Below are 24,338 nucleotides of genomic sequence, written 5' to 3'. Positions count from 1 at the left end.
GCTTGGCCCAGGAGTGGCACTGTTAGGAGGTGTGGCCTCATTGGAGTAGGTGTGGCCTTGTTGGAGGAAGTGTGTCACTGTGGGGGTGAGCAATGAGACCCTCGTCCTAACCCCATGAGAGCCAGACTTCTCCTGTTTGTCTTGAATAAAATATAAAATCCTCAGCTCCTTTTGTACCATTCCTGCCTGGATGCTGCCGTGCTCCCACCTTGATAATAATGGACTGAACCTCTGAACCTTTAGCCAGTCTCAAGTAAATGTTGTCCTTATAAGAGTTGCCTTGGTCATGGTGTCTGTTCACAGCAGTAAAACCCTAAGACAGTGCCTCTCCACTAATAATAAATAAGTGTAATTTAAGAAATTAAATATACAATAAATTTGATTGAATGGGGGATGAAGAGTAAACATTTGAGACCATGTGATCAATACTACAGTTGCTAACTAGAAAAGAAAGCTAATCTGGCTTATGATCAGTATGCAGACTTGATGAGATAAAAACTGGTTACAGCCATAGATGATGCTGGGGTGTGATGAACAGGAAGGGCACTTAAGCTGACATTCATACAAAGAAGAAACAAGCTACTGGTCCTTAGCTTTTAAAAACCTAACTATGTGTCACCTTTGTTAAGTTGGTGTGTCTAACAATTCCTAGACACAGAACTGAGGAAATCAGTAGCAATAGTCACACATCAGAAGTGTCCTAGGACAGCTTTCTAGCTATCTGCATTACAGTTTATATAAAACAATAATAGGCTGTTTTATACAGTTTCTATAAGTTATGTGTTTTCCAGCTTATTTTCTTTTTTATTTTTTAAGATATGACTCTCGTGGAAGAAAAGCATACAAAAATTGCTAGAGGCAGAAGGAGGACTGTGCAACAATAAAGAAGACAGTTTTATTAAAATTTAAAATAAATGGTAAACTATATAATAACACTATGGCATGGATGATGGAATTCTAACCTGAGATGGAATTTCCTTACATAACTTTTATGGTATTACTTGATGTTATGACTGCTGGTGAGAGAGAGCTTCTGTCTCTCCCATGAAGGATGATGGGGTCTGCTCCGTACCTTTCAGCAGGAAATGCCTTGCAAGGTGCTTAGTTAGCACTTTAACCTAACTCATCAAGCTCTTTTGTAGTGCACGCTAAGGGACTTTTGATTTTATTCTGCAGCAACTGTATTCTTGGCCTGGGAAATCAGATTTTTTAACATGAACTTGCAAACAGCCCCAGTGCTACAGAACTCATTCATATTCTAGCAGGCTCTGCTGAGGCAAAGCAGGAAGCAGAGTCAAGTTGTTACCATGCAGCTTGTTTTGAGAGCTTGGGAATCCTCGGGGGACCCCTTGATCATGGTTTTCAAAGGGGCCTTTGTCCCTCTCTTCTCCTGTTTCCTGCAAAGGGGTTGTGTCCAACATGCAAGGACATCATGAGGCCAACAAGGCTGTGTGGAGTCTTCTGGGACTGCGAGCCCCTAATTTGAAGTCTGCTTTCTGAAGGAGTGTCCTTCCTTCCTTCCCACACCATCACATTGACAGGCTTCTTTTCACACTACTATATAGTAAAACTTTACAGTACAATAAATAAAAACTGCTCTATCCCTTTTAAGGGACGTGCTTCCTGGTCAGTTGATACTTTTTTCAATTTTTGTTTTTCTTGCAAAGGGCTGTCAAATTCTCAGTAGTATCTTTGGATACTATTGTCTGCTTGGAAACTTTAGTTGTCTTAAAATTTCCTAATTACAAGGTACCCCAAAAATATCAATCTATAATATTACTTTTAATTTAAACATTTCATGATCATTTTTATTTTTAAAGGTATGGAGACAAAGATTAGATAGCAAATAAAAAAATAAAATAAGTTTATATTGACATTGCTATTTCTAATTATAGATATGGATATATGTTGAAGAGTAGTATAATAACAATGTATTTACTTTAGTGAATGTAGGAATAAAAAAACACAGTTTCATTTTATTTTAGCAATCTAAGAATCGCTGTTTTCCTTCAAAATTGTTGATAAAAGGAAGCCTTTTAATTTTACAATAATCTCATGGAAATATGTCTGTCCTCTTTCATAGTAAACACATAGAAAGAGAAAGCAAGGTGGTTTTTAAAGGAAGTCAAACGAGATGAACTTATTTAGTCATATTTGTGTTAACCTGGTAGACAAGAAATCATACAATTGTCTTCTGAAAGGGAAAGATGGTCTACATGCACAGTCAAAATAGTGCAGTTCTCAACCTTCCTAATACTGTGACCTCTTACTTAATACGGTTCCTCAAGTTTTGGTGATCCCCCAACCATAAAATTATTTTCATGCTACTTCATAACTGTAACTTGCTACTGTTGTGAATCATAATGGGAACATCTCTGTTTTCTGATGGTCTTTGGGACTCCTGTGAAAGAGTCATTTGAACCTCAAAGGGATTGTGGCCCACAGGTTGAGAACCACTGGGCTAGTATGTGAGTGCATGAGGGATCTAGGAAAGCAGAGAATAAACTGTTGATCCATTTTTTTCAAAGTATGTTCCTCAGCTAGTCTTAAACCTGGCTTAAATGACCCCCCTGTCTCAGCCTTGCAAGGACATGTGCCAAAGAGTCTTTCAGACTCATCATTCTTGAAGTGGCTGCTGGTCTACTTGCTATACTTGATAGTGAGCTGTTATTCACTGTGAAATGCCAAATAGGTATTTACTGTATGTATCCACACATATGCACATATATGAAATGGAGACTTTATGAAATACCTTTGCATTTATTTTTAAGATAAATCAAAGTTGAAAATAAGTCTCTAGCACATTAGAAGCAAAGCTTTCATCTGAAGCATGAGAAGAGGGTTTTAGTGATAAAGTCAGAGAATGTGTATCCGTGTAATGGAAAATGTCTGATGTTTGGAAACCAGAGACAAACTCATTCATAGCCTGCAAAGGAAAACAGTACTTGCCTAGAGAGGTATTGCATGCTTTGTATTGGAGAGATGCCTTAGTAGGTAAGAACACTGGCTGTTCTTGCAGAGGAGTTAAGTTCAGTACTCATGCTGGGTTGTTCACAACTACCTATAACTCCAGTTTCAGAGGATCAGATGTCTCCTTCAGGTGTCTTCAAGTACCCGTCTACATGTGGCATATACTTACTCAGACAAAGTCACATGCACAGAAATAAAAAGTAAAAATAACAGAAACACAGCATGTATAGGCTCACAGTATGACTGCATTCTCATCTTCAATTATCTGAGGATATAAAAGCAAAGTGAAATGAAGCAATTATTGAATACTTTCTTTATAAATCAAAATATAGCAGTGTGAACTGAAAGGGTGGAATTCATTGTTAGAGGTTGGTCACACAGCAGCCCAATTTCAGAGGGGCAGGGAAAAATCTAGTCAGGAAAAAGCAACCTGATGTCCTCTAACATTTTGTCACTGGAGAATGAGTACAAGTCAGAAGCTCTGTCTGGTCTAGAAAAGGTCACAAAGAAGTTGTTGCCAGGCAGATGAAGCAAATAGATAAAGCATATAGAGGAAGCTTTGGAGAGCACATAGTAGGTCTGGTTGATGGTAGGGACAATTGAGTCTCTGGGAACCTGGATACAGACTGGCAGTAGAACAGGCCTCTAGTGTAGAAGAATCCAGGAGTAGAGTACATCATTAACTGAGAGGGAGCCTACAGGGACATTGGCTATCTGGGTGGGATTCCAAAGTTGGTTACTTGATTGGGTTGAGGTGGTATTGGCAGCAAATGTGACTTCACGCTCATCTCTCACGAATGACCTGAGTGCCCAGTACTAGTTACTCTGTCTAAAAGATAAATGATTAAAAATCCAAGAACAGGGTAGAGAATTCAGAGAGCCTTATGGTAGATGAACAAAAATGGCTCCTATAGGTCCATAAGGAGTGGGACTAGTAGGAGGTGTGGCCTTGTTGGCAGAAGTGTGTCGCTGAGGTTTTACATGATCAAGCCAGGTCCCTGTCACTGACCCTTCCTGCTGCCTGTGGATCCAGATGTAGAACTCTCAGCTACCTCTCCAGCATCATGTCTGCCTGCCTGCCACCATGCTTCCCAACCGTGACAATAATGTATTAAGCTCCTGAACTGTAAACTGGCCCCAGTTATGTGGTTTTTCTTAATAAGAGTTGCAGTGGTCATGGTGTCTCTTCACCGCAATAGAAGCCCTCAGTGAGAAATAGTCTCGGGTAAGCAGTGAGGAATGCCGCTTCCTTAACTGCTGTGCAGGTGTGAACATTAACATTCTGTTTCTGTCTTAAGCGAAAATGCTATTTATTTAGTGATGATATGATATAGAAACACATTTAAATTAAATATCAGTACATTCCTTCATGTTTAGTTAATGTATTTATTAAACAATTTGAATTTACAAGGGATTAAAAAAAAACTAATTCAGCCTTAAGCATGACAGGAAATTAATATTTAGATAAGGGATACCAGTATGTTCTACAATGGCATGTATTCATATTTCAAATAAAGCTACTCTATTCTTCAAATCAGGCTAGGGATAAAAACACTACTACTTGGCATGAGAGTATTATTTTAAAAATAAGTTTGTTAGAGCCATAGAATTCAGACTTTCAGTGTAGAAAACGTGTCAAGTGCAGTCAGAGGTGACTGGTTGGAAGTAGAACTAGACTTGTCTTATCCCAGGAAGGGCTGGGAAGTGCACCCACACTCAAGCAAAGGCAGGAGGTCTAGTTGGGACAAGCCCTGGGGTGGGGGTGAGACTCCCTGATGGTTCTCTTTAAAGCTCTTAGGGGCGTATATGGGTATAATGTGATTGTTTGCTTATACCAGACTTGACCTTTGTGTGGGAATCAGGATCAGAACACAGATCATCTCTTTCCTGGGCTCATTCATCTGCAGCTCTTGGGACTTCTTATGCTGCCTGTCCCTGCTTGGCCCATGCCCTGCAGTAGCTGATTAGAACGTTGCCTCTGGCAGCTCTTGGTTTCAAGGATCCAGACCTGTCATGATGCTCTCCAGGAGGGGCCTCAGGCTGTCACCATCTATTATGCAGTGCATAGCTGACACCCAGGCAAGTCACTGAGTCCCCTTCTTTCATAGGCCTTGGGATTGCATGTCTTGGTAGAAACTGAGGAAAGAAACACACGCAGACTCTAAAGTGAGGAATCTTACTCAGTTTGCCTATCTTTACCTGCTATTGTGCAGTCTGGGCCAAATTTGAGTCGTTTTGATAATTTTATGATCTTCATACATGATTATGAGGTCAGGAAAGCTGAGCAGGTGGACATTACCCCTTATACCTTCTCTGTCTCTGTCTCTGTCTCTGTCTCTGTCTCTGTCTCTGTCTCTGTCTCCCTCTCTCTCTCTTTTCCTTTGTCACAGAAATGGATAGACAGGCTTTATGAAAGCTTTAAGCTACTCTTTGTCATCTGAGACCCAGCTTCATTCCACCATCCAGTAGGATAATATTAGTCCATTCTTTTGAAAACCTTTCTTGTCATAGAAGGGTGACAGGGCCATACCCTTATGGGCAACGAAAGGCAAAGCCTGAGCTTAGCATGAGGGGTTCCAGTTTAACCCAAATCTGATAATGACTCTTGCAATACCTAGGAGTGTATTTCTTAACTATTTTAATTAAGTAAATTTCATCTCTCATTCTTATAGATATCCTTATCTTTCCCCCAGAATCATGATTTAATGTCTTTGTAGAGCGAACATTTATTTATAGATACGGTGCTTCAGTTTTGCTTTCTTAGTAACCACATCCTAACCCTTCCCCACATACAGAGCTGGGTACATGACTGAATTCCATAAGCCCTTGTCATTGGTTTCATGATTGCTTCTAGGCCACCCGTGAGAGAATCAGGTTCCGAGAAAGCAGGATACGAAGCACTTCTGTTCAGTCCATTAAGTAACATGCTTTAGTTTTGTATGCTAGAGTCTAGGAGGCTTCAGAGCCTAGGGCTTCATCAGTCAAATATTAGATGCTGACAGCATGTATTAAAAATGAAAGTTTAATGCAAGGGAGCAGCAAACCATAGACAGACAAACAGCAATCTTGCAACATCATTTGAATCCACAGCCTAAGCTAACCCTCAGCCAGTTTATTCTCAATCTGCTTAAACAAGTTTGCATTAGACTTTCTTTTTAACCTTGGTTTTGTAGAAGCTTAACGAATGCATTGTGAGTAATTAGGGTCTTGACTGAGAGTTGTAGTCTAATGGTTGGGCTTGGCCACTTGCTGACAACCTTCAAGGCACTACCTGAATCTTGGGTCTCTCCATCCATTGTTTTATTTTTTCCATTGGCCTTATCTCTGTTCATATTTTCCCCTGACATAGGTTTTTAGTCTAGATGAAATCTCAAAATATAGAATTATCTTTTTCAGCATGAGTATTTCAGGATGATTTAATGCTCTACAAACCTATTATATATTTTTTAATAACTCAAAGCGGGAGGCTTCCAGGAATATCATTAAGCTGACCCCGAGATACATAAAAATATTAAGGTCAGTGGCTATTTAGTTTTGCTTTTTTTCAATTTTAGACATTGCTAGATCACTTTAGTTTCTTTGTTGGTGACCTTTACTGTTTGATTGGAAAGGGACAGAAGCTGCTTTTAAAAAGCAAGCTGTGATGACAGAGATTTCTGTAATAGACTTTACTGCAGTGGGATCAGAGTTCGGAGAACAAAGGCCAGTGAGTGGCAAGGCAGCCTCACTGCTTGAGTTCTCAAGGCTTTCTGAGAAATTAGAGATAACCTTAAATGTTCTATAGAGACAAAGCAGAGTAAGCCTAGTGAACTTTTAAGGCTCTGTGTGCTGGCTAATGTTTTTTATTGCAATGTAGGCAAAGCTCACGGAAGATTTTTTTATGTATACTTGATGTGGAAGGACCTATCCCACTGTGGGCAGCATCCCACTGGGCAGGTGGTCCTGAGTTGTATAAGAAATCAGGCTTACCAAGCCAAGAAGAAGAAGAAGAAGAAGAAGAAGAAGAAGAAGAAGAAGAAGAAGAAGAAGAAGAAGAAGAAGAAGAAGAAGAAGAAGAAGAAGAAGAAGAAGAAGAAGCCATTAAGCTGTGTTCCTCCATGATCTCTGCTTCTGCCCTCCAGATTCCTGCCTAGAGTTCCTGACCTGATTTCCATTCATGGTAGACTATGAACTGTGAACTGAAATAAACCTTTCCCTTCCCAACTTGCTTTGGTCATGGCATTTTAGCACATCAACAAACCAGACTAGGATAGACTGTAATCCTGAAATGAGCAAAGATGAGTCTTTTTTTTTTTCCCTACAGGTGTTGGACTGGACATGGATGAGAACTGGATCTAGGCATCATGTACAAGGTCAATACATGTTTCAAATTCAGGAACAGCTGAACTTCTCCTGGGAGTACTAAAATAGTCTGTAGGGAAGTTTCCCCTTCTGTGTTTATATTACATAGTATCTCTTTTAAGCTTAGTTACTCTAATTTTAATTAAAATGGAAATTATTGTCCCCTAAGCTCTATTCCTTTTTTATGGTTAATTCTGGGCGGAAAGGCCAAAACCAAAACCAAATCACTTCATAGAAAATTGAGAACCAACTGAAGTTGTCTCCATTCTGTGACCCCCACTTTCTCAGCTGTCTTCCAGATCTTTCTTCCTCCCTACATTTAGTCTGCCCTGCAGTTTTATACTTAGCTACTCTGTAACAGTATTCCCATTCCAGTGATAAGAAATAACATTAGATCCTGATGGATACATGAATATGGACAGAATCACCAAGTTGATGTGTTAACTGGAAAGGATTGCCTACTTTTTTTTTGTTAGGTAGAATTAATTTCAGCTGCTCATAGGAATGGTTATTTTATCAAGAAGTAAATCACAATGCAGCTGGAGAAAAGAGATTACATATACTTATCTAGAATAGAGGATGCTGGTTACTATAGGTAACATAGGCCTATAGTATGGCCTAAAGGAGTGCCTGCTGCATGGCTGTAGTCAATTATCTCAAGGCAGAAAGTTAGACCTTTACATAACTATGCATATTTCTAGATCATCATACAGCCAAACACATATGCCTCCATGTTGGATTTGTTCAGTGGATCATAATCTTGCTGTTATACAACTGGTTTAGCATTATTCTTTTTAATTTGGAAAGGCCTGTGTTCTGCAGAGCAGTGTGCAGATCATCTGTGGTAGAGCCACGTGAAACATCCATGTCTCCATCCCTAGTTTCTGTGGATGGGATTGGTGAGAATGGATGAGGTGGCATCTAAGTCACTGTTCTATTGCTGTGAAGAGACACTATGATCAAGACAACTCTTTCAGAAAATCATTTAATTGGGGGGTGGTGGTGGTGGTGGTGGGGTTCCTTATGGTTGTAGAGGATTAGTCCATGATTGTCATGGCAGGAAGCAAGCAGGCATAGTACTGGAGCAGTAGCTGAGAGCTTTATATCCTAATCCACAGACAGCAGGCAGAGAGGAAGAGGGACACTGAACCTGGTGTGGGTGTTTGAAACCTCAAAGACCACTTCCAATGACACGTTTTGTGAGACCATAATGGTCCAGGGTTATGGAGAAAGGGTCAAGGCAGCTTCAACCCTGGATACCCCAAACATGAGTATGGCAAGAGTTGGCTTCCTGTCCTGTTCCAAACCAGCACAATAATCCAGCTCCCTCACCATCACTCTTACTCTAGCAAGAATTTATTATCCTGACATTTATCAGGCTTTACTCCTTGTTTGACCTTATAAGACCACTCCCCCTGCCCCAAGTATGTAGATAAAGCATCTTCAACATCCCTGTCATGGGCAATGATGTACAGCCACATAAACCTTGCCCTAGAGACCCTGGCCTCCTCACCAGGGGCATAAATACTACTTTAGCCTCTACGATAAATGAACCAGCTCTCCAAAGCTGTTCCCAGGTATGTTTGTTGCCTATGGAGTCATCACTGACCGACTGAGATCCTACACTGTACTCCCCTGTGTCTGGCTAAGCTTCCCTCCCTCCAGTCTGGCTCAGTGTGAAACATAGGGAGAAGCAGGCACAGGCAGTAACATCTCCTTCATAAAGTCTGTACCTCCTAATCCTTCTAATCCTTCTTAAACAGTTCTACTCACTTGGGACCACAGTTTCATATGTAAGAGTCTATGGGGGCACTCTCATTCAAACCATTGTAGATGGGATATAGGCAGATGATGTTTGAGCTATCTCCAGAAATGCTTAGTACAGGGCATAGAATTCATAGGGTCTGTCTCAATTGTTGAGATCATATGGGTTAATGAGTAAAATAGTAGGCAAGGGAAAGATGCAAAAGAGACCTCACCAAGCCTTGGGGAACCCCCATAATTAACAATGGAAGCAAGCTAATTAATTAGCAAAGACAGTATTCAAGAAGTCAAGAGCAACCAGGATGGTTTTGTGAATCTCCTGCCTTTACCTTTGCCCTAATTACAGGTTTAGACTGTAAATGTTTTAATTCAAGGATAATTTTCAGCCCTTTAATACATTTCTTTCCAATTTTCTGCTGCTTTAAACTTACAGCCTCATGATAAAGGGTGGCCTTCAGAGAATTCTCCTGGTTTCTCTTGTAGAAATTAGATAGATTGATTAATTTTGGCTCACATTTCTAAGGACGTGCAGTTGTATCTTGAGATTATGCTCCATTAGTGGTGAAATGTCTCCAGGATAAGTAATTACTGCTATGTAAAAACAGTTTAATTTGTTGAAGCCCCTCCTTTTGGTAGGCAAGTATTTCGTGTATCACAAAATTTGCCAGAGTATCTCTGATTCAGGGATCTCAGGGTAACACACATTTGACCAATTCCATTTTACATGTGTGTGTGTAATACTGTGATTTTTCTTTGTTTTGTAATTAATCTTAGGATAGTGTGCAAACCAATGGGCTCATTATTGCATTTCTACACAATTGTGTCATACATAGTTTGTTTTCCTTGTTTTTAGAGTCCTTGGGTGCACATCCCAGGATGATATAGATGAGTCATATTGTAGCTCTGGTTTTCAGTTTTGGAGGAACCTCCATACTTGTTTTCACAGTGGCTGTGTAGGTTTACATTATTGCCAGTGTTGAATGAAGATTAGTCTTCCCCCATATCCTTACCATCATTTGTTGTCATTTAAAAAATATATGATAGCTATTTGGCTCAGCTGAGATGGAATTTTGAGGTGGTTTGATTAAGAATGGCCCCTATAGGCTCATGCATTCAAATGCTTAGTCACCAGGGAATGTCACAATTGGAAAACATTAGAATGATGAGGAGGTATGGTCTTGTTAGAGGATGTGTGTCAGTGAGTGTGGGCTTTGAGGGTTCAAAAACCCAGGTCAAGCCTAGAGTCTTTCTCTCAGCCCATGGATCAGGATGTAGCTTTCAACTACTGCTCCAGTTCCTAACTGCATGCTTCTGTGCTATCTGCTGTGATGGTAATGGATGAAACCTCTGAAACTGGAAACAAGCTCCTAATTAGATACGTTCTCTTATAAAAGTGGCCTTGGCCATGCTGTCTCTTCACAGCAATAAAACAGTGACTAAGACAAATATCAAAGCAGTTTTAAGTTGCATTTCTTGGATGGCTGAGATCGTTGAATGCTCTGTCAGGTATGTATTGACTATTTATTTGTATTTCTTCTTTCGAGGAACTGTTTATTAAGTCCATTAGTATGTTTATTGAGTTGCTGATTTAGATTTTGGTGGGGACATTTACTGTTTGTAGTTCTTTATACATAAAATATGTAGTTGATAAAGACTGTTTTCTGTTCTGTAAGATTCTCCTCTCTGGTGATGGTTTCCTGTTGTCTGGAGCAACTTTTTCAATTCCTCTTGGCAGTTGGGGATATTACTTCTTATGCTGAAAAACCCTTGCCTAAGCTTATACCTTGAAGTGTTTTATCTGTGTTTTCCTTCATCAGCTGCAAAGTTTCAAGTCTTACATTATGGCCTTTGATCCGTTTTGAATTGATTGTGTGTGTGTGTGTGTGTGTGTGTGTGTGTGTGCAGGTTAAGAGATGGGGATGTGGCTTCATTCTTCTACACGTGGGTATACTGTTTCTTCCCAGCAGCAATTTGAAAAGAGCCCATGTTTTCCTATGTGTATTTGTTGACAACACTGTCAAAAATTAAGTGGCTCTAGCTGTGTGGATTTATTTCTAGGCCCTCTATTCTTTTCTATTGATCATGGCTGCTTTCTGCCTGTGCTATATTTTTGTTACCGCAGCTCTATACTATAACTTGAAATTAGGCATTGTTATACTTTTAATGTTGTATCTTCTGCTAAGATTTACCATGGTTATTTGGTGTCCTTTGTGCTACCAAATGAGCTTGAGGCTTTATTCTGGTTCCGCAAGAATGTTGGAGTTTTTATAGGGAGAGAGTTGAATGTGTCGACCACTTTAATAATATGTCATTTTTACTATATTGATTCTGCCAACCCATGAGCATGAGAGATCTTTCCATTTTATAGTATCCTCTTTAATTTCTCTTGTCAATGTCTTACACTTTTGACTGTAGAGGTCTTTTACCTTCTTGGTTAGGTTTATCCCTAGGTATTTTATTTACCTCTTTTGAAGCTATTGGGAATGAGATGTTTTTCCTTTAATTTCTTTCCTCTTCTTTTTTGTGTGACAAATGTGTGATTGGTATATAGAAAACTTACCAACTTTTAAAATGTTTCTTTGTCTCCTTTTTCTTTGCTGAAAGTATTTATCAAGACTTAAGAGTTTTTTGGTAGAGCTGTCAGGTTCTTTTCAGTGTAGGCGTGTATGTGCTCTGCATATTGGGATAATTTGAGTTCTCCCATTCCTATTTGTATCCCTTTTATTTTGGGAATATATGTGCTTATAAGTACATATACATAACATGTATATTTATAATATGTATGTATGTATGTATTTGGTGTCTAGTTTTATTGCACTGTGAACTGACAAAATACAAGAGATTCTTTGGATTCTTTTTTATTTGGTAAGATTTGACTGGTGGCCTGAAATAGGGTTTGTTTTAGAGAAAGTTCTGTGAGCTGCTGAGAAGAATGTGTATTCTGCACCTGTTGGGTGGAATGCTCTGTAAATATCTGTTAAGTCCAGTTTATCTATGGTGCAGTTTAAATCGGATTTCTGAATTGATTTTTACTTTGGATGACCTATCTTGAATGACAGGTGGGGTGCTAGAATAATACATGACCATTATATCTGGATCCATATAAGTGTTTATGTCTATTTTATTTGATTTATGGAACTGGAAATAGGAACAATGGGTGTATCTATATTTATAATTGTTGTAAACACTTTTTTCTTATTATTTTGTAACAGTGATTATTACTAGTTTGTTTTAAAATCTAATATAGTTTCTATCTTGTGGCTTTTATTAACTTTGATTTGAAGTCTACTATATCAGAGGCAAGACGACCACATAGGCTTAATTTTGGCTATTTTCTCGATAGATTCTCTTTTGTCATTTGACTCTCAGATTGTTGGTGTCTTTTTGGGTAAGGCACATTTCTTGGAAACAGTAGACATATCTAGTATCTTAAATCACTTAGCTAGTCAAATCTCTATTGGTGAGTTGAGATCATTTATTTTTCAGGTTATTATTGACAGATATTTACAAATTCCTATAATTATGTTGATTGCTTTTCTAATTGGTTGAAATTTATTTTTATCTTTACTTTCTCTTCTACCATTACAAAGTGTTAGCTATCTTCCTGTATGAGACATTTTGGATTCCTTACTACCTCCCCCTTGTTCATAGATTCCTCACAAGAAATACATTATGCTATCTTCACTGGGTTTGTTGTTGTTTCTGTTCTGTGTATAGTATTCCTTTGTCTGCCCCTTCTTTTACTTCCTGGATTCTTGGGTTTGATCTCTTGATCATATCCTGAACTCTTAGATGCTGTAGGCACATTCATTTATCTGTTTTCTTTTTCTGTGTTTGAATATAGTATTTTATCAACGTTTTATATTATCCCTGATGGTCATTCTTCTGTTTAGTAAGACTATTGATGATTCTGTCCAATGTGGTTTTTCTTTTACTTAATACACTGAAATTTTATTTTTAATATGTGGTGCTCTGAATGAGAATGGTCCCAGTAAGCTCATAGATTTGAATACTTGTTCACTAGGGAATGGCAATATTTGAAAGGATTAGGAGGTGTGACTTTCCTGAAGGGAGTGTGTAACAGGGTTTCAAAAAAAGCCCATTTCATGCCCAGAGTCTTTCTCTTTCTTCTGCCTGTAGACCTGAATATGGAGCTCTCAACTACCTCTTCAGCATCATGTCTGACTTTATGCTGGCATTCTTCATGCGAGGCTGATAACATTAAACCCCTGAAACTGTAAGCCAGGCCTTTATATATTATAAATCCTTCCTTTTATAAGAGTTGCATAGTCACTTCAGTTTCTATATCCCTTGCTAGTAGGAATCTCAGGTAGGGTCACCCCCATAGGATCCCCATAGCCTCCCCACCTGGAGCCAGGCAGAACTTCCAGTGGAAGGAGGAGGAGATCACCTTACTCATAAAACATTCAACCCAAGATGTTTCTGTCTACAAGATGCACAGGGATAAAGATGGACCAGAGCCTGAGGGAATAGCCAACAAATGACTGGCCCAACTTGAGACCCATCTCATGGAAGAGAACAACCCCTGACTCTACTAATGTCATGACACTATTAATGTCTCTGATATGCTCACAGATTGGGAATCTAACATAATTGTCTCCTGAGAGGCCTCACCTAGCACTGGATGGAAACAGATGCAGAGACCCATAACTGAACATCAGGCAGGGCTTGAGGAATCTTGAGGAAGAGTGAGGGACAGAAGTGAGTACACCAGAAGGGTCAAAGGCACCCCAAGAAGTCCTATACAGGTTACTAACCTGGGCCCATGGGGATTCACAGAGACTGAACCACCAACCAAAGAGCATGCAACGGCTGGACCGAATCCCCTACACATTTGTAACAGATGTGCAGCTTGTTTTTCATATGGGTTCCTTAACAATTGGAGTCGGGACTGTCTCTGCCATTGGGTCCTTTTTTCCTACCTGGACCACCTGGCTTGGCTTCAGTGGAAGAGGATGTACTTAGTCCTGCTGGGACTAGATGATCAGGGATGGGGTGGTACCCAAAAGAGGCTTCCTCTTTCTGAAGAGAAGGGAACAGAATAAAGGGGGAGGGATTTGCAAGAGCTGGAGTGAACGAGGAAGAGGGAAGGGTCATGTGATTGGGATATATTATGAAAAAATAAATTATGGAAAAATAACATAAAAAAGAGTTATGTGGTCATGGTGTCCCTTCTCAGCAATAGAACACAATATTTCATTTGTTATTTTTGGCTTCAAATCTCAATTTCCCTGCTAAATTTTCCTGCCTGTAGTTGACTGTTAAAATACACAGTGCTGGTTTTCTTTTCTTTTTTTTTTTTAATTAGGTATTTTCTTCATTTAAATTTCAAATGCTATCCCAAAAGTCCCACATACCACCCCCCCCCACTCCCCTACCTACCCACTCCCACTTTTTGGCCCTGGCATTCCCCTGTACTGAGGCATATAAAGTTTGCAAGAACAAGGGGCCTCTCTTCCCAATGATGGCCGACTAGGCTATCTTCTGCTACATATGCAGCTAGAGACAAGAGCTCTGGAGGGTACTAGTTAGTTCATATTGTTGTATCACCTGTAGGATTGCAAAACCCTTCAGCTCCTTGGGTACTTTCTCTAGCTCCTCCACTGGGGCCCTGTGTTCCGTCCAAAAGCTGATTGTGAGCATCCACTTCTGTGTTTGCCAGACACTGTTATAGCCTCACAAGAGACAGCTATATCAGGGTCCTTTCAGCAAAATCTTGCTGGTGTATGCAACGGTGTCAGCATTTGCAGGCTGATTATGGGTTGGATCCCCGAGGGTGGTAGTCTCTAGATGGTCCATCCTTTCTGCTCAGTTCCAAATTTTGTGTCTGTAAAACCTTCCATGGGTGTTTTGTTCCCAATTCTAATAAGGGGCAAATTATCCACACTTTGGTTTTCCTTATTGAAGTTCATGTGTTTTGCAAATTGTATTTTGTATCTTTTGTGATTGGATTACCTCACTCAGGATGATACCCTACAGGTCCATCCATTTGCCTAGGAATTTCATAAATTCATTCTTTTTAATAGCTGAGTAGTACTCCATTGTGTAATGTACCACATTTTCTGTATCCATTCCTCTGTTGAGGGACATCTGCGTTCTTTCCTGCTTCTGGCTATTATAAATAAGGCTGCTATGAACATAGTGGAGCATGTGTCCACCTTACCAGTTGGAACATCTTCTGGATATATGCCCAGGAGAGGTATTGCTGGATCCTCTGGTTTTACTATGTCCAATTTTTTGAGGAACCGCCAGATTGATTTCCAGAGTGGTTGTACAAGCTTGCAATCCCACCAACAATGGAGGAGTGTTCCTCTTTCTCCACATCCTCGCCAGCATCTGCTGTCACCTGAATTTTTGATCTTAGCCATTGTGTCTGGTGTGAGGTGGAATCTCAGGGTTGTTTTGATTTGCATTTCCATGATGATTAAGGATGCTGAACATTTTTTCAGGTGCTTCTGAGCCATTCGGTATTCCTCAGGTGAGAATTCTTTGTTTAGCTCTGAACCCCATTTTTAATGGGGTTATTTGACTTTCTGGAGTCCACCTTCTTGAGTTCATTATATATATTGGATATTAGTCCCCTATCTGATTTAGGATTGTTAAAGATCCTTTCCCAATCTGTTGGTGGCTTTTTTTTGTATAATTGATGGTGTCTTTTGCCTTATAGAACTTTTGCAATTTTATGAGGTCCCATTTGTCAATTCTCGATCTTACAACACAAGCCATTGCTATTCTATTCAGGAATTTCCCCCCTATGCCCATATCTTTGAGGCTTTTCCCCACGTTCTCCTCTATAAGTTTCACTGTCTCTGGTTTTATTTGGAGTTCCTTAATCCACTTAGATGTGACCTTAGTACAAGGTGATAGGAATGGATCAATTCACATTCTTCTACATGATAACAGCCAGTTGTGTCAGCACCATTTGATGAAAGTGCTATCTTTTTTTTCCCCACTGGATGGTTTTAGCAACCCTGTCAAAGATCAAGTGACCATAGGTGTGTGGGTTCATTTCTGGGTCTTCAATTCTATTCCATTGGTCTACTTCTCTGTCGCTATACCAGTCCCATGCAGTTTTTATCACAACTGCTCTGTAGTACAGCATTAGGTCAGGCATGGTGATTCCACCAGAGGTTCTTTTATCATTGAGAAGAGTTTTTGCTATCCTAGGTGTTTTGTTATTCCAGATGAATTTGCAAATTGCCCTTTCTAATTCATTGAAGAATTGAGTTGGAATTTTGATGGGGATTGCATTGAATCTGTAGATTGCTTTTGGCAAGATAGCCATTTTTACTATATTGAACCTGCCAATCCATGAGCATGGGAGATCTTTCCATCTTCTGAGATATTCTTTGATTTCTATCTTCAGAGACTTGAAGTTCTTATCATACAGATCTTTCACTTCCTTAGTTAGAGTCACACCAAGGTATATTATATTATTTGTGACTATTGTCAAGGGTGTTGTTTCCCTAATTTCTTTCTCAGCCTGTTTATCCTTTGTGTAGAGAAAGGCCATTGATTTGTTTGAGTTAATTTTATACCCAGCTACTTCACTGAAGCTGTTCATCAGGTTTAGGAGTTCTCTGGTGGAATTTTATGGTCACTTATATATACTATCATATCATCTGCAAATAGTGAAATTTTGACTTCTTCCTTTCCAAATTGTATCCCCTTGATCTCGTTTTGTTTTCAAATTGCTCTGGCTAGAACTTCAAGTACTATGTTGAATAGGTAGGGAGAAAGTGGACAGCCTTGACTAGTCCCTGATTTTAGTGGGATTGCTTCCAGCTTCTCACCATTTACTTTGATGTTGGCTACTGGTTTGCTGTAGATTGCTTTTTATCATGTTTAGGTATGAGCCTTGAATTCCTGATCTTTCCAAGACTTTTATCATGAATAGGTGTTGGATTCAGTCACGTGCTTTCTCCGCATCTAAGGAGATGATCATGTGGTTTTTGTCTTCAAGTTGGTTTATATAGTGAATTATGTTGATGAATTTCCATATATTACACCATCTCTGGAATGAAACCGACTTGGTCAGGATGGATGATTGTTTTGATGTGTTCTTGGATTCGGTTAGCAAGAATTTTATTGAGTATTTTTACATCGATATTCACAATGGAAATTGGGCTGAAATTCTCTATCTGTGTTGGGTCTTTCTGTGGTTTAGGTATCAGAGTAATTGTGGCTTCATTAAAAGAATTGGGTAGAGTACCTTCTGTTTCTATTTTGTGGAATAGTTTGAGAAGAAATGTAATTAGATCTTTTTTGAAGGTCTGATAGAACTCTGCACTAAACCCATCTGGTCCTGGGCTTTTTTTTGGTTGGGGGACTATTAAAGACTGCTTCTATTTCTTTAGGGGATATAGGACTGTTTACGTGATTAATTTGATCCTGATTTAACTTTGGTACCTGGTATCTGTCTACAAATTCGACCATTTCATCCAGGTTTTCCAGTTTTGTCGAGAATAGCCTTTTGTAGAACGATCTTATGGTGTTTGGATCTCTTCAGGATCTGTTGTTATGTCTCTCTTTTCATTTCTGGTTTTGTTAATTAAGATGCTGTCCCTGTGCCCTCTAGAGAGTCTGGCTAAGGGTTTATCTATCTTGTTGATATTCTCAAAGAACCAGCTCCTCGTTTGGTTTATTCTTTGAATAGTTCTTCTTGTTTCCACTTGGTTGATTTCGCCCCTGAGTTTGATTATTTCCTGCCTTCTACTCCTCTTGGGTGAATTTGATTCCTTTTGTTTTAGATCTTTTAGGTGTGTTGTCAAGCTGCTAATGTGTGCTCTCTCTAGTTTGTTTTTGGAGGCACTCAGAGCTATGAGTTTCCCTCTTAGAAATGCTTTCATTGTGTCTCATAAGTCTTTGTATGTTGTGGGTTCATTTTCATTAAACTCTAAAAGGTCTTCAATTTCTTTCTTTATTCCTTCCTTGACCAAGTTGTCATTGAGAAGAGTGTTGTTCAGTTTTCAAGTGAATGTTGGCTTTCTATTATTTATGTTGTTATTGAAGATCAGCCTTAGTCTATGGTGATCTGATAGGATGCATGGGACAATTTCAATATTTTTGTATCTGTTGAGTCCTGTTTTGTGAACAATTATATGGTCAATTTTGGAGAAGGTTCCATGAGGTGCTGAGAAGAAGGTATATCCTTTTGTTTTAGGATAAAATGTTCTGTCAATATCTGTTAGATCCTTTTGTTTCATAACTTCTGTTAGTTTCACTGTGTCCCTGTTTTGTTTCTGTTTCCATGGTGAAAATGGTGTGTTGAAGTCTCCCACTATTATTGTGTGAGGTGCAATGTGTGCTTTGAGCTTTACTAAAGTTTCTTTAATGAATGTGGCTGCCCTTGCATTTGGAGCATAGATATTCAGAATTGAGAGTTTCTCTTGGAAGATTTTACTTTTGATGAGTATGGAGTGCCCCTGCTTGTCTTTTTTGATAACTTTGGGTTGGAAGTCAATTTTATTAGATATTAGAATGGTTAGTCCAGCTTGTTTCTTCAGACTGTTTGCTTGGAAAATTTTTTTCTAGCCTTTTACTCTGAGGTAGTGTTTGTCTTTTTACCTGAGATGGGTTTCCTGTAAGCAGCAAAATGTTGGGTTCTGTTTGTGTAGCTAATCTTTAAGTCTATGTCTTTTTATTGGGGAATTGAGTCCATTGATATTAAGAGATATTAAGGTAAAGTAATTGTTGCTTTTTATTATTTTTGTTGTTAGAGTTGGCATTCTGTTCTTGTGGTTGTCTTCTTTTAGGTTTGTTGAAGGATCACTTTATTGCTTTTCTAGGGCGTGGTTTCCGTCCTTGTATTGTTTTTTTTTTTTCCTGTTATTATCCTTTGAAGGGTTGGATTCATGGAAAGATAATGTGTGAATTTGGTTTTGTGGTGGAATACTTTGGTTTCTCCATCTATGGTAATTGAGAGTTTGGCTGGGTATAATAGCCTGGGCTGGCATTTGTGTTCTCTTAGTGTCTGTATAACATCTGTCCAAGATCTTCTGGCTTTCATAGTCTCTGGTGAAAAGTCTGGTGTAATTCTAATAGGCCTGCCTTTATATGTTACTTGTCCTTTTTTCCTTACTGCTTTTAATATTCTATCTTTATTTAGTACATTTTTTTTGTTCTGATTATTATGTGTCAGGAGGAATTTCTCTTCTGATCCAGTCTATTTGGAGTTCTGTAGGCATCCTGTATGTTCATGGGCATATCTTTCTTTAGGTTTGGGAAGTTTTCTTCTATAATTTTGTTGAAGATATTTGCTGGCCCTTTAAGTTGAAAATCTTCATTCTCATGTACTCCTATTTTCTGTAGGTTTGCTCTTCTCATTGTGTCCTGGATTTCCTGGAAGTTTTGAGTTAGGATATTTTTGCATTTTGCCTTTTCTTTGATTGTTGTGCCCATGTTCTCTATGGAATCTTCTGCACCTGTGATTCTCTCTTTCATCTCTTGTATTCTGTTGCCTATACTTGCATCTATGGTTCCAGATTTCTTTTCTAAGCTTTCTATCTCCAGCATTGTCTCACTTTGGGTTTTCTTTGTTGTGTCTACTTCCCTTTTTAGGTCTTGTATGGTTTTGTTCAATTCCATCACCTGTTTGGTTGTATTTTCCTGTTTTTCATTATGAAATCTTTAGCAGTGTTCTCCTGTATTTCTTTAAGTGAGTTATTAAAGTCCTTCTTGATGTCCTCTACCATCATCATGAAATATGCTTTTAAATATGGGTCTAGCTTTTCTGGTGTGTTCAGAGTATCCAGGACTGGCTGAGGTGGGAGTGCTGTGTTCTGCTGATGGTGAGTGGTCTTGGTTTCTGTTATTAAGATTCTTATGTTTGCCTTTCATCATCTGGTAATCTCTGGAGTTAGTTGTTATAGTTGTCTCTGGTTGGAGCTTTTTCTTCCCTTGATTCTGTTAGCCTCTATCAACAGACCTGGGAGACTAGCTCTCTCCTGAGTTTCAGTGGTCAGAGTACTCTCTGCAGACAAGGTCTCCTTTTGCAGGGAAGGTACATAGATATCTGGTGTTCAGACCTGCCTCCTGGCAGAAGATGAAGGCCCAAAACCGGGCCTGTCCCAGAAGCTGTGTAGCTTCTGTAGTCCACACTCTCACCTGTGCAGACTAGTCTCTGAGGGATCCGGGAACCAAGATGGCTCCCTGTGGTGCTCTGGGCCAGTGCTGGTTTTCTGTACTATTCATTTTGTTGACTTTTCCCCGCTACGTTGCTGACTTTCCTCTCTGGGTCCTAGAATTCTTCTGTTTATTTTTATTTTTTTCAGATTACTGATAATTTTTAACAGAACATATATGAAGTCTTCATTTGACATTTTACCCATTTCAGTACTTTTGGGTTCAGGCGTTGACTGCATCCAATCTTCTGGAGGAGTCATGTTGTCATGGTTTGTCACGTTCCATTGGTTTTTGTGTTGTGACTTGTGCATTTATTGCCTTGTGTTGTGCTCCGGATCTGGAGGGTGGAACTTCTTATTGAGCAGCCTACTCTTGAAAGCTCAATTCTGTGTAGTACTCTGCCAGAGAAAACAAATTGCTTTTAGAAGTAGTTTCTGCTCCCTTCTCACCAACAGCGAGCTTTGCAGCTGTAGCTATATTTGGCTTACTTATCTTTGATTCTGTTCTCAGGCGTCTGTTTCCTTCCCTTGTGAGTCCCCAAGCTCTTCTCTTTTGAAACAGTATATTCTTTTCTGATTCTGACTATTTCCTGTGCTCACTCAGAGTCAACTTCTACTCTGTCATTTTACCCAGAAGCCCCCAAAATTCTGGGTTTATTTCCTTTTGAAAGAAGATATTAATGGATGGAGAGATAGCTCAGCTGTTAAGAGTGTTTATTGCTTCTCTAGAGGATCCAAGTTCAATTCCATTATCCCATGCCGGATGGGTCATTATCACATGTAACTCCAGCACCAGCACATTGGACTATCTTCAGGCTTCTATGAGTTTCTACACACATATCACATACACGCACACACACACACACACACACACACACACACACACACACACACACACACACAGAGAGAGAGAGAGAGAGAGAGAGAGAGAGAGAGAGAGAGAGAGAGAGAGAGAGAGAATTTTTAAAGAACATTACCCCTTATTTATATAGGTTTCAGATGTACAGGGTGAAATATATTTCATTAGACACAGCACAGTTTAATGTTCTGAGAAAAGACATCCCTGAAAATAAGAGTTCTATATTTAGTTTTCTGGATAGAATTTTGACTAGTAAATACAGCAGGAAGACTTTTGGGGGAAATCTAGTGGATTCTTTTGTGCTTTTATAATGAATTTGTGTAGTAGTAGTTGTAGTAGGTACCTGATTTTATATATTTTATAATATGCCAACTTAGTGAGGTTGGGTCACTAATAAGAGAAAAAAAGCTGTTCTTCATTTGACATTTAATTCTCCTTTATGTCATTTTTTTCTTTACTTTTTATTTTAAGATATATGAAAAATGTCTATGCATCTCAATATGAAAATAGGTGATTGACTGCTATTGGGTGATACCTTTCTAATCATGAAATGAATCAATTTTTTAAAAATTTTTAATATTTTTATTACATATTTTCCTCAATTACATTTCCAATGCTATCCCAAAAGTCCCCCATAGCGCCCCCCACTTCCCTACCCACCCATTCCCATTCTTTTGGCCCTGGCATTCCCCTATATTGGGGCATATAAAGTTTGCAAGTCCAATGGGCCTCTCTTTCCATTGATGGCCGACTAGGCCATCTTTCCATACATATGCAGCTAGAGACAAGAGCTCCGGGGTTCTGGTTAGTACATCATGTTGTTCCAACAATAGGGTTGCAGATCCCTTTAGCTCCTTGGGTACTTTCTCTAGCTTCTCCATTGGGAGCCCTGTGATACATCCAATAGCTGACTGTGAACATCCACTCCTGTGTTCGCTAGGCCCAGGCATCGTCTCACAAGAGACAGCTATATTTGGGTCCTTTCAGCAAAATCTTGCTAGTGTATGCAATGGTGTCAGCGTTTAGAAGCTGATTATGGGATGGATCCCTGGATACGGCAGTCTCTAAATGGTCCATCCTTTCATCACAGCTACGAACTTTGTCTCTGTAACTCCTTCCCTGGGTGTTTTGTTCCCAATTCTAAGAAGGGGCACAGTGTCCACACTTTGGTCTACATTCTTCTTGAGTTTCATGCGTTTAGCAAACTGTATCTTATATCTTGGGTATCCTAAGTTTTGGGCTAATATCCACTTATCAGTGAATACATATTGTGTGAGTTCTTTTGTGATTGTGTTACTTCACTCAAGATGATGCCCTCCAGGTCCATCCATTTGGCTAGGAATTTCATAAATTCATTCTTTTTAATAGCTGAGTAGTACTCCATTGTGTAAATGTACCATAATTTCTGTATCCATTCCTCTGTTGAGGGACATCTGGGTTCTTTCCAGCTTCTGGCTATTATAAATAGGGCTGCTATGAACATAGTGGAGCATGTGTCCTTTTTACCGGTTGGGACATCTTCTGGATATATGCCCAGGAGAGGTATTGCTGGATCCTCCGGTAGTACTATGTCCAATTTTCTGAGGAACCACCAGACTGATTTCCAGAGTGGTTGTACAAGCTTGCAATCCCACCAACAATGGAGGAGTGTTCCTCTTTCTCCACATCCTCCCCAGCATCTGCTGTCACCTGAATTTTTGATCTTAGCCATTCTGACTGGAGTGAGGTGGAATCTCAGGGTTGTTTTGATTTGCATTTCCCTGATGATTAAGGATGTTGAACATTTTTTCAGGTGCTTCTCTGCCATTCGGTATTCCTCAGGTGAGAATTCTTTGTTCAGTTCTGAGCCCCATTTTCTAATGGGGTTATTTGACTTTCTGGAGTCCACCTTCTTGAGTTCTTCATATATATTGGATATTAGTCCCTTATCTGATTTAGGATAGGTGAAGATCCTTTCCCAATCTGTTGGTGGTTTTTTTGTCTTATTGATGGTGTCTTTAGCCTTGCAGAAGCTTTGTAGCTTCATGAGGTCCCACTTGTCAATTCTCGATCTTACAGCACAAGCCATTACTGTTCTATTCAAGAATTTTTCCCCTGTGCCCATATCTTCAAGGCTTTTCCCCACTTTCTCCTCTATAAGTTTCAGTGTCTCTGGTTTTATGTGAAGTTCCTTGATCCACTTAGACTTGACCTTAGTACAAGGAGATAGGAATGGATCGATTCGCATTCTTCTACATGTTAACAACCAGTTGTGCCAGCACCATTTGTTGAAAATGCTGTCTTTCTTCCACTGGATGTTTTTAGCTCCCTTGTCGAAGATCAAGTGACTGTAGGTGTGTGGGTTCATTTCTGGGTCTTCAATTCTATTCCATTGGTCTATTTGTCTGTCACTATACCAGTCCCATGCAGTTTTTATCACAACTGCTCTGTAGTACAGCATTAGGTCAGGCATGGTGATTCCACCAGAGGTTCTTTTATCCTTGAGAAGAGTTTTTGGTATCCTAGGTTTTTTGTTATTCCAGATGAATTTGCAGATTGCTCTTTCTAATTCGTTGAAGAATTGAGTTGGAATTTTGATGGGGATTGCATTGAATCTGTAGATTGCTTTTGGCAAGATAGCCATTTTTACAATGTTGATCCTGCCAATCCATGAGCATGGGAGATCTTTCCATCTTCTGAGATCTTCTATAATTTCTTTCTTCAGAGACTTGAAGTTTTTATTATACAGATCTTTCACTTCCTTAGTTAGAGTCACGCCAAGATATTTTATATTATTTGTGACTATTGAGAAGGGTGTTGTTTCCCTAATTTCTTTCTCAGCCTGTTTATTCTTTGTGTAGAGAAAGGCCATTGATTTGTTTGAGTTAATTTTATATCCAGCTACTTCACCTAAGCTGTTTATCAGGCTTAGGAGTTCTCTGGTGAAATTTTTAGGGTCACTTATATATACTATCATATCATCTAAAAGAAGTGATATTTTGACTTCATCTTTTTCAATTTGTATCCCTTTGATCTCCTTTTGTTGTCGAATTGCTCTGGCTAGGACTTCAAGTACAATGTTGAATAGGTATGGAGAAAGTGGACAGCCTTGTCTAGTCCCTGATTTTAGAGGGATTGCTTCAAGCTTCTCACCATTTACTTTGATGTTCGCTACTGGTTTGCTGTAGATTGCTTTTATCATGTTTAGGTATGGGCCTTGAATTCCTGATCTTTCCAAGACTTTTATCATGAATGGGTGTTGGATCTTGTCAAATGCTTTT

Source organism: Mus caroli, unplaced genomic scaffold (assembly GCF_978045245.1).
Source record: "Mus caroli unplaced genomic scaffold, Mus_caroli_1 scaffold_19, whole genome shotgun sequence".
Taxonomy (NCBI): Eukaryota; Metazoa; Chordata; class Mammalia; order Rodentia; family Muridae; genus Mus; species Mus caroli.
The sequence above is the reverse complement of the archived record's forward strand: the minus strand, read 5'-3'. Positions refer to the sequence as shown.